The sequence below is a fragment of the Apus apus genome, chromosome Z, assembly GCF_020740795.1.
Source record: "Apus apus isolate bApuApu2 chromosome Z, bApuApu2.pri.cur, whole genome shotgun sequence".
In the NCBI taxonomy this organism is placed as follows: Eukaryota; Metazoa; Chordata; class Aves; order Apodiformes; family Apodidae; genus Apus; species Apus apus.
This window is the reverse complement of record NC_067312.1, coordinates 36,823,658-36,831,590: the sequence shown is the minus strand read 5'-3', so window position 1 is coordinate 36,831,590 and position 7,933 is coordinate 36,823,658. Positions and strand designations below refer to the sequence as shown.

Sequence of the window (7,933 nt, the reverse complement as noted above, 5' to 3'; positions counted from 1 at the left end):
CATAACTTACTTGACCAGGCACATTACTCCATGGTCACACACCTGACATCATGTCAATAGTTTCTTCCTTCAGCTCTCCCAAAGTAAATAGCTAAAGGAAAACCCTCTGATAGACACTATGAGCAGTCAGTACCAGTAAGAACTATTGTGTTACTGACAGTCTAAGACAGTTGCTCCATCTCCAGAGAAGGAAAGCATACAGAGTACCTTCAAAAGACAAGTATTGGCAGAAGTAGTTGTGCTGGATACTCGGACTCTGTAGAAAGTGTGGTGTGTTGGGTTTTTAATGTATATTAGTTTTAACTAATAACTAATCACTTTCTGCAGGTGATTACTGAATTTTTCTGCTTCTGCCTACAGTGTCGAAGTCCTACCATGTCTAGCTTGCTAAAATTATTTTGTGTGTGCCAGTGAGTTCTTTGGAAGTCTCAGTTCAAGTAGTGGAGTTAAGCTTACAACAACTGCTCACGGTTTGTATTGGTAACAAGATACTGCATTTGACAGGAGTTACATACCTAGATGTTTGTCTGGTTTTTGCTGGTTCATTTTCCTTGCCACTTGTGATAATTCTTAAGAACTGCTGCCTTTTCCCTGCAAGACTGTTCCATGTGATAAAACCATTCAGTCTTGTTTCCTTAACATTCCCAAAGTCTTTCAGCAATTTCATTAAACGGGATGAAGACATGTCCTGAAGAGGTGGTAGCTGAGTAAGGGAAGGAGGATTCGCAGGGAGATTTGGTTTTAATTACTTTTCGTTTGTGGTTAATAGTTGAACTCTGTGATTGTGCTAACCAGCTCTGGAATGTGTGGGAGTCCTGGGAAGGAAGGTAGAGGCTTGCCAAAATACCTTGAAGAGCATTCAAAATAGAAAAGGAAGCATGGGAGGGGCAGAAGCAAAGGCTATCAGGAGGAGATTAACTTTGCCCAATGGCTGATGTCATTGGCAGGGCACGGGAAAGACTAGGGGCAGGCCGCATCATGTGGCCCCTTTGAGGTTGGTATTTTAAATTAACTGCACACCACTATTCATAATTGTAACCAATTAAACATGTTCCAGTCCATTTTACTATTGAGATTTATTTATTTTTAACTCCTGTTTACAGATAAGAAAAAGTTGTTCAGCATTAAACCCTCCTCTGTCCCGAACTGTCTTTTATGTAAATTGTACTGTTGGCAGTCATGGAACAAAGACAAGATTCCAGGATTCCTGACCTCTTACCAAAGGAGATAGCCAGCAAAGCCTGTTTTACTGGAATTAGGAGAGTTGTGAATAGATAAGAAAGATTTTTAAACAGTTACTAATTACAAACGTTTTTGGAGTTCAGGTGAGAAAAGACAGATGTGTTGAGATAAGGATACAATGGAATGTTTAACAAGGATACAGCATGTTTAAAACAAACCATATAATGTTATTGCAGCCCTCTCCAATTTGCTGCATTGTTTTAAAATGTGTTTGTGGCGTGGTAATTGCTCTATGTAGTAAGTATCACAATGAGTAATATTGTAAGCATTGTTAGTTTTGAGATGTAGGCTCTTCTGCTAGCCATCAATGTTCTTAGCTGTTCTACTGAAAAAAAAACAAAACCAAAAAAAACACCCCAAACCAGTAAATATTTCAAGTCTTCCTCCTCCTCACAGCATTTTATAGCCATTTACCAAGCCTCATAAGGCCACTATTACAAAAGTATCTTCAGAAAAACAAGAACATTTGGAGAAGTAACAGATGAAGTTTTTAAACATTCGTTAAAGAAACAGACACCCAGCACAGCGTAAACCAAATAATCTGACACATACCTGGAAGTAAGACTGAATTTCCACTCATCATGCCTTGGTTCTACCTGAGTGCAGTATTGTGTTATGTACTGATGGCTGCGCCTGGGTGACAGAAAACCTCATGTTACTGAATGGAGTCTGGTTTGTTTTTTTTTTTCTCCATTTTGCTATCTGGGGCTTCTAGATTGCGAGAGTCACTTGAAGACTAGTGTATGCAGATGCATGTTAATTATTAACGATAGCTACAATCAGGCATTCAGTACAACATGGGAATGCAGTTTCGTATTTGCAGTCAATAAAACAGGCTCTTTCGATGCCTCCTTCCAAAGTCCAACACCTTCATGCAGAGCTGTGTGTGCCTTCTTTATCTGAATTCCTGTGAGATGCATACTGCACAAACACAGTCCACCCCTAGCAAGGAAGAAACCCTTCTGAATTAGAAACGCTGTGGGAATCTACAGTATCTAGCATCTGTTGAAGAATCATCTGCCTGTCTCACCAGCAATTAACAGCAAACCAGAAAACTTGTAAGTAGATTTTGTTGCACAGACCAGATACTGTGGGGAAGTATAGGGTTTAATTTTAGAGGGACTTGGTTTAACCACCCAAGAGAGCAGATAAGGAATTCCTGGTGACATGTAGTGCTTTACAATGCAGAAGAAATATGACTCCAAAGAATCCTGTCAGGGCTGCTGGCCTCGCCTTTCTCACTGGGGCTGCTGGACATCAGTGATGCCGGAAAGCTGATACTTGTGGAATGCCAGCCTGAAGTGCAGTCCCTTTTGGCAAGTTAAGGTTTCAGAACCGCATTGGTACAACTTGCAGAGTGACGCTGCGAGTTCTGGCCTGGACATGCGGCTGCTCTGCTTTCTCCTAATCTTAGATGTTTCAGCTGTGAGTGATGATGTGAACACCCAGCTCCTCAGAGCTGCCAGAGCACACCGAGCCAGCGCAGCGAAGTTGGCCGCAGCTCGTCTGCGATAAGGGGCAGGAACAAAAGCAGATTCAGAAGCGTACGCGGAGGTCTTCTAGTAAGAAGAGTTTAGATGGGCAGTGATCCCAGGTTCCTAACAAAGCGTTGATGTAAACGGGAAAAAACGCAGCCGCGGGGCTCGGGGACGGCGCACCCCGAGCGCGGCGGCGGGAGCAGCTGCGGCCGCGGGGGCAGAGCCGGAGCCCCTTCCCGGGAGACGGGACGGGCTGAGGAAGGCCGGGGTGCGGGGCGGCCCCGCCGCGGTGACTCAGCGTGGCAGAGCACCGGGCTGCAACCGGTATTTCCTGTTCCCCCGCCCCCCGCCGCCTGTGTGTGCGGAGCCCGAGCGCGGGCCGGGGCAGCGGGGCGAGGTCACCCCTGGGCCGCAGCCAGGGGGAGGGGGGAGCGGCTGGGGAGGGGGCTCGCTGGCTGCCCCCCGGCCCGGCCCGGCCCGGCCCGGCCAGCCACCCGCCGCGGCTCCTCCGCTGCCCTCCCTTCCTCTGTCCTGCCCTCCCCGCCGCCGCTCCCCACCTGGGGGCGAGGCCGGCACCTGCGGCGGGAGCCCGCTCCGCTCCGCTCCGCCCCGCCCGCGCCCCGGCAGGAAATCGCCCGACTCGGCGGCAGCGGCTGCAGCGGACCCGGACTAGGAGCCGGACCTGGCCTGGGCCCCGCGCTCGGACTCGGTGTCGCCGTGGCAGCCTGCTCCGGGGCGGCGGGGCAGGGCTGAGGGCACAGCGGGGAGCGCAGTCCCGGGGCCGGTCCGCCTGCCAGACCTCTGCTCCCGCCGCCGCTCCCGGAGCTGCCTCTGCCAGCAGGCAAGTGTCCCCGCGGGGGGCGGGCTGGGCGGCTCCGCGCCGGGCTCCGCGCCTCCCCGCCGCTTCCCTCCCTTCTCCTCGGGCAGGTGCGGCTCTTGGCTCCCCCGACCCGGCTCTGCCGCTGCCTCCGCTCCCCGCTCCAGCGGCCGCGCTGCGGCGAAACACTGCGCGGCTTCTCCCTCCTTTGTGTGCTTGGATTCCCCCCCCGCCTTCTCCTAAATTCCTCGGGCGCGCTTCGGCGCCTTTGTCCGCGGGAGCCGGGGCGGGGGGGGGGGGGGGGGGCTGCGCTCCCGCTGCGGGACCCTGGCCCCGCACTTGGGGAGCGCGAACTGCTGGGTTGGGGTCCGGGATTGGCTTTTCCCTAACGGGATTTAGCGGCTCTCCGTGACTTTTTCCGTGCTAAGGACTTTCCCGGGGAGTGCGATACTACGTGGGAAGAGGGAAAGATGTCACCGATGCATCAGGGGTTTTGTTTACCCTGTTTTTAACCCTTAGGAGGGGCGGGTCCCCTGACAGGCGCACACCCCCGACGGCGGGGGCTTGGGCTGCCTTTGTTATACACAAAATTCCTGAAATCTTTATGTTGGCATATCCCAAGTGGATTCCAGCCGTGCCTTGGGCTTTGGCTAACTGGGTCAGGGGAAGTTTCAAGTTAACAGGGAACTGTAAAACAAAGGAACAGGCAGTTCCAGGAGCCAAATGCTTGATTGCCCCGTGAAAGTGCCTTGGCATTATTCTTGTTTGCGGTGCTGGAGCCCAGGTGCATTAGTTTTGCATGGTGGCGTGTCAAGGGTGATTTACCATTGGCTTGCACTTGCTCTATTAGACAGCAGTGCCCTTACTTTTCCCCTACTTGAAGCCTGTTTCCTCTGTGTATTTTCCCTGGTTGAAAAACCACATGCTGTCTGAACATACTTGTGTAAGAGTCGTGTTCTCATCTTTCAGATTAGTTATCTGAAAACTTTCTTACCTCCAATGTTGTTTCCTAATAGTTACCCACTGAATCTCTGAATAACCTTCTCCCTGGCTTTGATTTATAAACTGTCATTGAAACCAACAGCTAGGACAGCATTTTGAAGCTCTCGGCCCCACAGCAGTGCTCCAGCAGAGGCCAGCAAAGGTCTTCTCAGTTTTGACCTTTGGATATAATTATCAAGGTGGCATGGTTAGAAACAAACTAAAATTACATTTTATTTTGCTCAGTCAAGCTTTATTTTAAAGGTTTAGGACTGTGGTTCAGAAAAAAAGCAAAGCAAAGTGCTACTGACTGATAAAACGTCTCCTTTTGTTTCTGAAGTATTCGTAGTCTTAACAATCCATCTGTAAGCTCTTCCAAGCAATGACCCTTGTCAGAATCCATGAGGTCTGAATGGTAAGGATCAGGTACTGAAAGGAATTGGCTTATGTAAATTGATGTTCATTCATAGATGATCAGGCTGCTTGAAGAGACTTTGAAATGCTTTGCATGTAGTAAGCATGTGTGAACCATCTTAGACATGGTCAGTAAGATTTGTACTTTGTATAGCCCAGTGTTCGAGGGCTTTCATCAGGCTTTTGAGGAAGTTTTCTGCATGTATTTGACTTCTAACTGAGTTTACTGTTATAATTGTTTCCAGACTGTTATATGCAAACATCTTGTTATGCCCTAAACTTTGCATGTAACTAGTGACAGTGACTTTTCTTCCCTTTGCAAAAAGGGAGTCACTGTGGATTGGGGAAACATGTCTAATTGCGTTCTGCCTCGCCTTGTATCACCATACCTGGAACTGTGGCTGTGCTCAGTGCCACTGCACTGGGCTTCTGTGGGACTGAAGATGTGTGCTGAGAATTACACAGTGGGTTTAGGATGATCCCAATACTTTGTATGAACTGTAATCTCAAAAGAGTGCTTCAGAATGAAGCATCAAAGTAATTAAATGTCTTATACTTTTTTGATTGCTTAATCCCCCCTTTTCTGGTTTAGTGTTTTCTTAGGACAACCAGGAAATCTTTCTTAGTGGTTAAAATAATGTTTAGACACTGTTATGGTTCACCAAATGGGATGTCCTATACCTTTATAAAGTTTAGATGCTTAAAAGCATAAGAAAGTTCCTGTGTCATAGTACTCCTCAACTGAGGAATGATCTATTACTCCAGGACTACTTCAAAACTCCACTTAACTTGGAGCAAATTTAGATTATAGCATTTGAGTGTGTGTTTTAACCGTAACCAACATGGTCTCCAGAACTTCATTGTAGGGTAAATTAAATCTCTTGTTACAAGACTGTCCTCTTTTAATTGCTGAAATAACAATTTGTGTTCTCAAGGACAATGTAAGTTTTGTCATGCCTTGGCTGCATCAGTTTCATCCTGCTATAGCAGTCCTGGAACCAGTCATTCTAATAATAGGGGGAAGAAAGCACAGACATGGTGTAGCAGCTAGTGTTAGTTGAGGTTAGAGATTTGCAAGTCTGGTTTATTTTTCAAACAGGAATGAAAATACTCATTGCTGGGGAAAAAATAATGTATCACATCTGAAATTCATCTTTGACATTGATCGCGTGAATCTTAATCCCAAAAATTCGGTGAATTTCTGTGAACTTTGGAAGACTTACCATGAATGAGACAAACTATTTGTAAAATAAACATTTAGTGCAATAAGGATATAGGGCATAATTTTTAGGCCTGTCTTCTAATATCTGGATCTTGCCACAGTGACGAATGTTTGCAAATGATGAGTTACCTACAAAGACTGCAGCACCAAAGTGGGTGTGAGTGGTTTTGCGTGGCCACACTGACACACACACACACCGCTGCATGATGTCCTTCACAGCTAAAGGCTTGGTTTCAGTCCATGACCAAGCACTCTGAGTGCTTTGGGGATTCCCAGAGAAGTACTGATGTTTGATTTCTACAAAGGTTTCTCTCCCAAATGCTTTTGTCATAGTAGAGCTGTTCAATCGCCAGTGCTTTTCTTGGTTATCTGAACCTACCCTCTTCCTCATAAAGAACAGCACTGTATTAAATTCTTATGTCTGTTCCCTTGTAAAGTGTGCTTGCTTCTTGTCCCCAGAGTCTTTGGAGCCATGAATGGTTTTTTTACCAGTACTAGGGTTATCTTAGTCACACTTAAGAAAGTTGTTGGTTTTTTTCCTGAATAGGAAAAGTGTGGTTTAGAACTTGCTGGAACTCTTTTTTGTTTGTTTTTAACCAAAGCCTGCATTTAACAGTAGGGGGCTGATGTTATTTTTTACTTAAACCATGTCATGTAGCAGTGAAGACCACTCCAGGTAATTTCATGACTTAAACTATTAAAGTTTGGGGTTCTTTTTTAGTCTTTTTGTTGGTTTTGGGTTTGCTTTCTTTAAATCAGATTATTGCTTTTTGAAAGTGCATGTTACTAGGGAATATTGTAGATTTTTGTTTCAAATTATAATGCAGACTGAGACAACTCTTTTCTGTTCAGCTTTAAATGACCCTTGCATTTGTGAATGTTTTTAGGATGTTTGTGGTCCAAGCCTGGTAATAACTAAATGAATGGGCTGTGGGAGCTCTGATCTGATATCTTGTACAGCATCTACCCTGATGTCTATTCATGAGCTACAGGCTTTGTTTTTAGGAAACATGAGCTACCCAAGTCTTCCTGAATTTAGGTCAGCATTGTCACTGTGTATTGGAGTGTTGTATCCTCAGATAGTGATGGTTCCTAATCAAGGATGAAAATTGCACTTATTAGTACTTTATTAGGACAAAAAATACTGTGTGATGCAATAAAAAGTGTACAAGGAAAGATATAAATCTTCTTTTGTTCTGATACCTGCTACCTTTCCATGCTGTTGTCTTTTGTTTTGCACCAGCAGTCCAGAACTACTTTTCAGAAATTTTTATTTCTTGAAGGTATGCGTATTATTTCAGGTGTGGTCTAAATACACGTGAAATGTCAGATTTAGGATGTCTAGTTAGGTGTGGGTATGTTTTTATTAAGCCAGGCATGAGTTCAAATGTTTTGGACCACCTGAGATTTTCCCTCAGATGGGCTCAACAATACCTTTCCCAAAAGTGTTTTGCTGTCATTACTCTGTCTAACCAATTCTTTAACATCAGCTTGCATTGTATTGATAAACTGACCCTGAAATAAAAGAAGTTCAGCTTAATCTAAACGCAGATTTCATATGTATGTTCAAGCTATTTGTTATTTACTTTGCCCCCTTAGCCTTTTTGCTTGTTGTTTGGAATTTTTTTTAGAGATATTAGAGACAACCCATAAATCTCTCCTGCATGTCACAGTTAACAGGAAGGCTGTCTGTAGTCCAGTTTGCTCTCTCTGTTCTAACATCTGCTTCATCATCTAGCTCTGCTTAATAGCCAGCGGATTTGACTGCTGGTGTCTCTA

The 7,933-nt window shown here is 45.6% G+C and overlaps 1 protein-coding gene across 2 annotated transcripts in view; it reads left to right on the top strand.

Annotated features, from left to right (window-relative positions):
- Positions 1-2,112: 2,112 nt before the first annotated feature.
- TJP2 (tight junction protein 2) overlaps positions 2,113-7,933 on the top strand; it is a 69,147-nt gene continuing 63,326 nt past the window's right edge. Inside the window, exon 1 of one of the 2 annotated variants that reach the window (XM_051642174.1) lies at positions 2,113-2,300. The gene's annotated coding sequence lies outside the window, so the exon portion shown is untranslated. Of the gene's footprint in view, positions 2,301-3,330; positions 3,562-7,933 lie in introns of those variants that run through there. The other variant, XM_051642176.1, reaches the window with a different exon arrangement.